The 10,000-nt window shown below is 34.4% G+C and overlaps 1 protein-coding gene across 6 annotated transcripts in view; it reads left to right on the forward strand.

The window, feature by feature from the left end:
- LOC106879548 (high-affinity choline transporter 1) overlaps window positions 1-10,000 on the forward strand; it is a 217,228-nt gene that overhangs the window by 167,490 nt on the left and 39,738 nt on the right. The window lies entirely within an intron of this gene.

The following is a 10,000-nucleotide window of genomic DNA, read 5'->3' on the forward strand; positions in this document are numbered from 1 at the left end:
AGAGAGAGAGAGAGAGAGAGAGAGAGAGAGAGAGAGAGAGAGAGAGAGAGAGATGGTTGATGCCTATTTTATTGACTCTAGAAGAATTGAAAGGTAAAACTGAACTTGGCAGCATTTGAACTCAGGACTTTGGAGAACAAAATTATATTAGTCTCTTGATCCTTTGTTGAACAGGCAGGCTGATTATATATTTTAGGGAAGGGGAATTAGAATGATACAGCATTTATATCTTTTCCAAAGGCATCTGTATCATAAAGGGAAATTGACTTGAAACTATCTGTGGTTTGTCTGTCCAGAGGCTTATCTCTTAATCTAAAGTATCTACCAAAGACAATATATAAATATTGATGAAGGCTCTATTGCAAATGGAATATATTACATGTCTTTGATATTTGAAAAACTGAAATAAAATGTTATATTTTAGTTGATATTGTTTTACTTAGTTGCTTGTCAGAATTAGGAATGCAATGCTTAGGGCCTCAGACTCCTTAATACCGAAGAATCTTTTCCCTAAAATAACATACCTGGTCTGATTACTTGCAAATATGGTAGTTTTTACTGAAATAATCTAGAATGGATGCTCATTTATAACCAACAGGTATTTTACTTTTAATTCTAATGATGTATTAAAGCGACTTGAAGCATGCTTAACTTGTTACTAGTATTAGAAAAATCAGCCTCTGGTGGAAAATGTGATTTTTTTTGTATGGATAAATTCAGTTTGGTGACAAGTTTACTTACTTTCAATTATCCCAGTTATGCTGTTGGAAAGAATAGGTGTCTAACAGAGCTGATATTTTGAAGCCTTTACTAAAGATTGGTAACAAGGGTAATAGCATGAATATATTCATTAGCTTTGAAAGACAGCAGGTAATGAAGTGAATGATTTTATTGGAGTTGGAGGCTTATATTCCATATCTCCTGGTACTATTACCTAAGAGCAGTGGTTCTCAACCATTTTTTGTTCCTATGGACCCTTTTGATACCTATTTTAGTCTGCTGGACCCTATGTTAAAAAAACAATCATACTGTATTTTTATAACTAAATATTATTAGGAATTGTACAAAACAAATTGTTAGAATATTTTGTGTGTTGTAAATGTATAACCAATTTATTGCTTGTAATCTTTAACAACAAAATCTTATATGAATCTCCCCACCCCACCAAGGGTCATACGGATCCTGGTTGAGAACCATTGCTTTAGATGCAGAGAGATTGTAGAATTTAACATGTCCAAGACTGTAGCAAAGACAGAAGAATTACTTGGATGCTAACTCTCTTGTCTTTACATTAGTAAAAAGGGACAAAGTTTTTCATTAATGTTTTTAGATGGGACCTTCCTGCTATTTATCAGTTTAAGGACCATTGCATTATAGAACTTTTATCCCCCTATGGTTCTATAAAGATTGGCTCAGCTATTAACTTTTTGATAACATGGAAAACCAAAATTCTTCCTGAGCTCTAAGTATCTTGAAGATGGCTTATATGTTATTGAGATTGAACATAGATACCTTGTTAGAGTTTATTGACCAAATACACTATTGTCATTCACATCTGTGGACAGGATGTGGTGAGGACAGAGATTAATGAAAGACTGAATATTCATAAATTAACTATCTTATTTTGCATGTGCACATATCAACAGTAGGAAATGGCAGGACAAATGAGAATTGAATATAATAGCTTAAGTGGAGAGAGCTGTCCCTTGAGATAGCCAAGTAAAGACTATGTGAATTTCAAAAATAATGATGGAAATCAGTTTCAAATAGAACTTGCATCAATGAGAGTTTCTTTTCTGTCCATTTTGGTTCCTTGGCTTAATTTATATACAAGACTGCTGTGACATAAGCCATGTCTTTCTATTTGAACTTTTTGAAAATCAATGTAAACTGTAAAATTAGTTAAAGCTTTAAATATATTAGTAAAAAATATTTTAACTACTCTCAGTGCATTTTCAATCACTATTTTACCTATATTTCTACCTGTGTAGAATAAAATAACTTTGTTTTATATATACATATATATATATGTGTGTGTGTGTGTGTGTGTGTGTGTGTGTGTGTGTGTGTATATATATATATATATATATATATATATATATATATATATAGAGAGAGAGAGAGAGAGAGAGAGAGAGAGAGAGAGAGAGAGAAATAGATAGATAGATCATCATAATACAAATAATAATAGCGACAACAATAACCAACAACAACAACAATAATATTAATAATAATAAAAATTCAAGCCAAATATTGATATATTTTGGATGTATTTAGCACACATATTCAGATAATTATGCAAGAGAGAAAAAACATTCATCTCTTACATAATACTTTCTTCAGTTAATACATACATTTCAACTTTATATATAGCTTTGGCTAGGCTATGTCAGCAGAATCTGCCTACAAGGAGTGTTGAAGAAAAAGCATGGCTAGGCAGAATAAAATATTTATATAGAGAGAAAAGAGAAAACAGAGAGAGAGAAAGGAGAAAACAGAGAGAGAGAAAGGAGAAAACAGAGAGAGAGAAAGGAGAAAACAGAGAGAGAAAGGAGAAAACAGAGAGAGAGAGAAAGAAAAAGAGTTGGAGAAGAACAAGGAATAAGAGTTTCACTTCAATGCATAACACACAAAACACACACACACACACACACACACAAACACACACACACACACACACATGATTAAGAAATTTACTTCACAACCACATGGTTTTGGATTCAGTTCAACTGCGTCGCATTTTGGGTAAGTGTCATTTACTAGGATCACTAAACCAAAGTTTCTGTCACAGGCTAGGACTTTCTGGCTTTGTGTTTTTATTAGAAATAATTTTCATTGTCGTCATCTTCATTTATCATCTCCACCATCGCCATCATCATCATCAGTGTCATTATCATCACCATGAACATCACCACTACCGTTAACATCATCGTTGCCCATGTAATCATCATCATCATCATCATCATCGTTTAACGTCTGCTTTCCATGCTAGCATGGGTTGGACGATTTGACTGAGGACTGGTGAAACCAGATGGCTACACCAGGCTCCAATCTAATTTGGCAGAGTTTCTACAGCTGGATGCCCTTCCTAACGCCAACCACTCAGAGAGTGTAGTCCTCATTATTATTAGAAATCTATTTTTAGCCTATTTCTATTATGTTTTCCATCAGTTATTTTAGTGAGACTGGTCGACCAAACCTTAGAGTCAGCCACTTTTCTATCATGTTAGTTACTTTGTTCCCGAAAGACTTTAATTTTGAAATTTTATTTATTAAGTAAAAAAGAAAACAAAGAAAAATTTGAAAGTTATTCAGATGCAAAAATGCACGCATACAAACACATACATATACATACATTCATATATGCAACACACACGCATACACAGACACGCACATAAATACATATAGGTACACATATATACATGTTCACATACACATGTATAGACACACACATATATACAGAAACCCAAGTGTACACGTGTACACATACACATTCATAAATATGTACATACACACACACACACACAAATGCATAAACACACCAACACACACAAAGGCACACATTTATACATGTGCACGTACACATATACAGACACATACACAGAAGCACATGTATATGCATGTACACACACACACACAAACACACACACACACACAACACAATTATATTTCTATTGGCCCAGACAAAAAGGAAAGAACTGAAAATAAGAAACGTGAAAAAAAAATAAGATAAAAAGAAAGTTAATTTCCATTTTCTGGAAGAATGAATTCAATTATTTCTTGCCAATAATTTTTTTGTTCTAGTTTTATGCAAAGCAGGTGAACCTAATCAAAGAACAGCGAACCATTTTAGTTTCTTTGTATATTTATGAGAAATCAATATGACTTCATTTTCACTAAAATGTCTTATTGGTGAAATGAACTCTAGAGAACTTAAGTTTTCTTAGTCTTTTCTAATTCAGTCTTAGAATTTTGACTTAACAAAAAGAAAAATTTAAATTAGAATAAATAAATGAATAAAAATATTTCTTACTCAAAGTGACACATCAAAAAAAATAAAATAGTAAGTGAAAACAAGCAATTTTAAATGCGTAAAATACTAGTTTGTAAATTGAAGTTAATTTTATTAGCGTTTGATGTAAAGAGTGAATATGAAATTAATTAATGAGTTTTAATATTGTCATAATACAACAAATTTTGGATGTATGATGTAAAGGAAGAAAAAAGACGGAAGTGAAGAGAGAATTATGGTAGTCTTACCTGTCAGTCCGGAAAAAGGGTCACTTTCAAGTTCCACGTGCTGTCTCGATCTCCAAGGTCCACGTGCTGTCTCAATCTCCAAGGTCCACGTGCTGTCTCGATCTCCAAGGTTCCACATTCACATGCACTATCCGTAGCTGTACCGTCTCATACATCCACTCTGATGTGCTGCTTGCCACCAACTGACCCTCGTGCTTCACTGATGCCACATGTCCACTATGGCACTTCCAACAGGACATGCCTACTCCCTCACTTCCAATCCTTCCCTACAACACAGCCTGGCTCATCGCTCCACATGCCCCTCTGATCTGAAAATCATTCAACCAACCTGCCCTTGCCCTCTTCTCAATCCTGACCACATACCTTAACTTGTCTCATAATCAGCCAACCAGCGAGGAGGGCACCGCTCTCTCTGTGACTGCCGTGGGACTTCAGGACTGGCCTCAGTTTTTGGCATGTTCCTGCCGGCTTCCTCCTCTTGTCCATTACTGTTGGCCCCATCCTCTGTTGCAGTGATGATCCTGTGCACATCCAAAACATGTCACAGCATGTCATCTATGGACATATTGTTCCTCGAATTCACAGAGGTTATTGTCCCCTTTTCCCACTGTGATGTGCACCATGCATTTGGGGGCTTAACCCAGACTTCTTCTCTAATTCTCTCTTCACTTCCGTCCTTTCTCTTCCTTTACATCACAAGCTATTTCAGCTCAAATGAAAAAACCAAGTATGGTCCATGTTTCAAATGAAACGGTTAGGCTATTTTGTGGCTTATTGTTGTTTAATGAGAGATAGTTTGAATGTTATGCTACAAAGTGGCTGGTGAGTGTATGTATATCCGTGTGTGTGTGTGTGTGTGTGTGTGTGTGTACATGTATGGTCATGCAGGTATATTTATATCTGTAGCTGATATATTTTGGCTAGTAATGAAAACATCTGCAAAAAACAGTGTTCATGTAACAAAATCCATTGCACCAAGTTGCAGATACTTTCTTGTCACTTTTAGCATTAGAAATGCAGTAAACCAATGATTGCACTGTTTCAATGTCACTATTGTTTACAGATTGCAATATAAAATAATTTAATATAGACAAAATCACTTATAGCTGTATGATTAAGAAGCTCACTTTGCAATTATGTAGTCTCGGGTTCGGACCCATTGCATAGTACCTTGGGCAAATATCTCCTACTATAGCCCCAGGCCATTCAATGTCAAACAATGACAAGGACAATGACAATGATGATGATGACGATGGCAAGGATGATTTCAAAATAGAAAAGTAGTCAGGAATCTATAAATGCTTGTTATTTTCTTATTGCAGATGTAGCAAGTATTGTAAATCATCTTAACATTGCCATTGAAATTCAACAGTGAGTGCAAATGGATAACTAATGTCTATACAGATTACTATCTGAATCTGTAAAAGTTACATGGATTGGGATGATATCTTCTAAAGGCTGTCATAGGCATAGGCATAGCTGTGTGGTAAGAAGCTTACTTCCCAACCACATACTTCTGGTTTCAGTCCCACAGCATGACACCTTGGGCAAGTGTCTTCTACTACAGCCTCAGGCTGATCAAAACCTTGTGAGTGGATTTGGTAGACAGAAACTGAAAGAAGACTATCGTACATATATGTATATATTTGTGTGCATGTGTGTCTGTGTCTATCTCCCAGCATCGCTTGACAATCAATAGCATAAATACTAGACTTACAAAGAATAAGTCCTGGGTCAATTTGTTCGACTAAAGATGGTGTTCCAGCATGGCCACAGTCAAATGACTGAAACAAGTAAAAGAATAAAGAATAAAGCTCATAAGTAAAACCATGAGTTACACATGTTTGGCATGTGATTTTAGTCTGAAATTGTGTCATCAACATCAGCATTTTATATCTGATTTTTGATACTGGTTTGGGTTAGATGGTTGTTCTTGGGTAGTGATTAATGACCAGAAGCTCTTCTTGCCATCAAGTCTGCCTCTCACAACATAGTGTAGCTATTCTAAATCCAAAATACATACTGTAAAACTCTACAAGCTTTCCAGAGGTCAAATCTGAAATCTCCTGGTCCTTATTTATCTATGTTATCCATAATGCCTCAAATCTGATTTTGGTTAGGAGTATGTGTTCAAACTTAAACAGTTACATCATGGTAGAGTCATTGTAGCAATTAAAACACACATGCAATGTTATATTGACTTTAACTTAATTATTGTTTTGTAATATTATTAATTACTAGTTATCAGAGAGTCTTTGAACTTTATCTTTGTCTTGGCCACTAACATGTTACTTTAATGTATTGCTGACATATAATAATATGTCATTATTACTAAATAATATAAAGCAGCAAGCTGGTAGAATCATTAGTATACCACTCAAAATACCTAGCAGCATTTCATCCATTTTTATGTTCTAAGTTCAAATTCTGCCAAGGCCGACTTTGCCTTTTATCCTTTCAGGGTCAATAAAATATGTACCAGTGGAGCACTAGGGTTGATGTAATCGACTATCCCCATGCCCCAAATTTCAGGCCTTGTGCCTGTAGTAGAAAGTATTATTACAAAATAGTAAATGATAAAGCTGTAGTGACTGCAACAGTGTTTGTCTGTGTTTTAATAGCTACAAATGTTGCCCTGATTTACTTAATTATAAATTATATTAAATAGAAATTATTTTTTTTATCTTAATGGAATTTAAGAACTTTGCCAATTAGCATGTCCATCTATAGTGTTTTTGAATCTTAGCCAAAGGTCAGCAGTTTCTGTTGGTAGAGGTTAGCTTATTACATCAACCCCAGTGCTCAACTGGTACTTATTTTATCTACCCTGAAAAGATGAAAGGCAAAGTTAGCCTCAGAGGAATTTGAACTCAGAATGTAAAGAGCTGGCAGAAATGCTGCTATGCATTTTGTCTGATACACTAACAATTCGAGCAGCTCTTTACTTATGTCTGTCTATTAAAACATAAAAATCACTTTGCTCAAATGAATAGCAAGCAAACTGAAAGTTGTACTGCAAGACAATATCATTTACTGAATAGTAATAAATGGTAAATATCACAGGCTCTACAAAGAAGCTTGAAGTATATCACATATCCAAGTAATCAGAAAATTTATTTCCTATGATGACCACTTCACTAATCTTTCTCTGATTTTTTTTTATGTGATAACTATAAAAGAAAGGGCATTGCTATAATATTTGCACACCTTCTCAAACAAAATGTTGTCTATTGATGTTCAGTTTTAATAACTGGTAGTCAGCATCTGTAGGAAAAGTGTTGGTAAAGAGAGAATTATAGGAGTTGGGGAGGAGTACAGCAGTTCTAAGCAAAAGAAAATTGAAGAAGTATGTAGCACAGGACCTGGACAAGGAGACACAGCCAAAGTGATGAGGGGGGAGATATAGGTGTGTTGAACATGTTATAGTCTTTCCTTAAAATTAGCCCTTTTGTTACTATATTTCTGTCTAAATACATGGTCCTTATTTTGATTGGTTTTGAAAAGAATGAAGAATCTAGTAAATTTAGTAAGCAGAAATTTGGACCATAAATTAAGATTAAAATTTGATGGGCAATTTTAATTAAGATCACTCAAAACAGGTAATTCACTTCATTAGAACCAAAAACAATGTTAGACCATATACTTTCCAAAGGGTTAATACTGATAAAAAGTAAAAGAATAATACATAAGTAGAAAATTATCTTGCTTCTAGATCAAGTGTAGATCAAGATGTTTCACAGTCCAGACTATGCTCAAGATTAAACTAGGACTAAAACATCACACAGAGTACGGTTGCTCAAGTTGCTCTATGTGACCTTCAACTCTAAAACAATTCACTAATAGTGTCCCTTGCTAAAATTTTGTCAATTAGTTGTCTGACATTTTAAGGATGATAAATCTTAATTCTTTGTCCTCCTCTTCATTTTCTTCATTAGTTTTCTGTGCAGTAATATCCTTGTTGTTTTGAAGAAATTGTTCTTTCTTGCCTGTTTTTTGTTGTTTCATGCTGATGTTTCATTTTTTGGAAATGTTTTGTTTTAGCTTTAGTGTTTTCTTTGATAATTTATACATATTCCTTTGTAGCCTTATATTTCTTCCTCATTACGTAACAATGGCAATGAGCAACTAGTGGCTCTTGGTAGGGGATAAGTTGCTTGCTCATTTGTTTCTACCACTGTGCATATTGCAATTTCTCCTGCCATTCCCAGAGTCTTAACTGGTGGTACTCTGGAAACTGGGGTTTGTTGCACTTTTTACTGTCTCAGGCAGTCTCAGTTAATTTTATTTCTCATTTCTTTGCCTAATCCTTCTGGTTCTTCAGAGGGAGAGGCTCTGAGGTGGTTCTAACTATAACAAATATAGCAACTAAGCCATTTGTTCTTTATTGTCAATCTTATGCTGTATGTCTTGGTACCCTCAACTGGCCATGGTTCCAGTATGGTTTTGTGGCTTTCAAGCACAAGGATTTGCAAATCCATTTTATTGACCCCCTAGCCATATTCTGCCTCTCATTAGCTCTACTTTAATCAGTTGTCCATAGTGAAATACAAAAGTCACAACCAACCACCATTTCCACTACTTTTTAGTGTCACTCTTATATTGTTTTGCCCAATGTACTGGGGACACAAATGTATAGGTGAAGGTATACCCAACAATTTCAGCCTGTGTTTTGGCTGAGTCTTCAGTTTTTGAAAGTGCAGAGATAGTGCTATAACTTTCTCCTCTTTTGGAGAGAATTTTTTTTCTGAGATAGGCACTTGTCTTATGGGAAAAGGTTTAGTCCAGTTCTTTCTTTAGTAAAATACAGGTATATATTTTTTCACTTCACTCTGTCATGAATTATATCCTTTAGCAAAGAAATATTGTTTGATTCATAAAATTCTCCAACCTGTGTTTCTTCTCTCTTTTTGTTTTTTGTTATTAAAATCGTGTTAAGTTTGACAATTCTCCTTGTTCTGTTTGTGCTAGAATTGAGACAAGAATTGCTTTAAAGCAATTACTTTAGAAGCCTTGTCACTGTTGTTGCTGTTGTAACTGTCACTATTTTTGAAGTTACTTGTCTGATTATTTTGGATATTTTATTTGTTAATTGTTCATTCAAATGTTCATTTTTTCCTCTTTCGTTCATTCTGTTGAGTGTTTTGTTTTTGTGTTGTCTTATTTTGTCTTCATTTGTTACAGTAGCATTCTGTTGGTGTTAAGTAGCCATTTTAGATGTATTTACAGTGTGCAAATAAATAAAGTAAAAGTATGGAAAAACAAACTTTTTATTGTTTATCTTTGGGCATTAAGAGTAGGCTTTCCTGAGGAATTGAAATTCTTTTAAGCAAACACTTCAAAGAAACTTTCATTTGTTAATGCTGTTAAATATGGACAAACTATAGAATGATACAAATATATATGTGTATGCTTTGACGGCCAATAATAATAACGGAAATTATTACAATGATAAGGATAATAATAATCCTTTCTACTAAAGACACAAAACCTGAAATTTTGGAGGAGGGTACTAGTTGATTACATTGACCCCAGTACTCAACTGGTATTTATTTTATCAACTCCGAAAGGATGAACGACAAAGTCAACCTTAGCGGTATTTGAACTCAAAATGTGAAGACAGATGAAATACCACTTAGCATTTCACCCAGTGTGCTAACGATTCTGCCAGCTCACTATAATAATAATTATAATAATAATAATAATGATAATAATAATAACAACAACAGCAACAACAACAACA

This window comes from Octopus bimaculoides, chromosome 3 (genome assembly GCF_001194135.2).
Source record: "Octopus bimaculoides isolate UCB-OBI-ISO-001 chromosome 3, ASM119413v2, whole genome shotgun sequence".
Classification (NCBI taxonomy): Eukaryota; Metazoa; Mollusca; class Cephalopoda; order Octopoda; family Octopodidae; genus Octopus; species Octopus bimaculoides.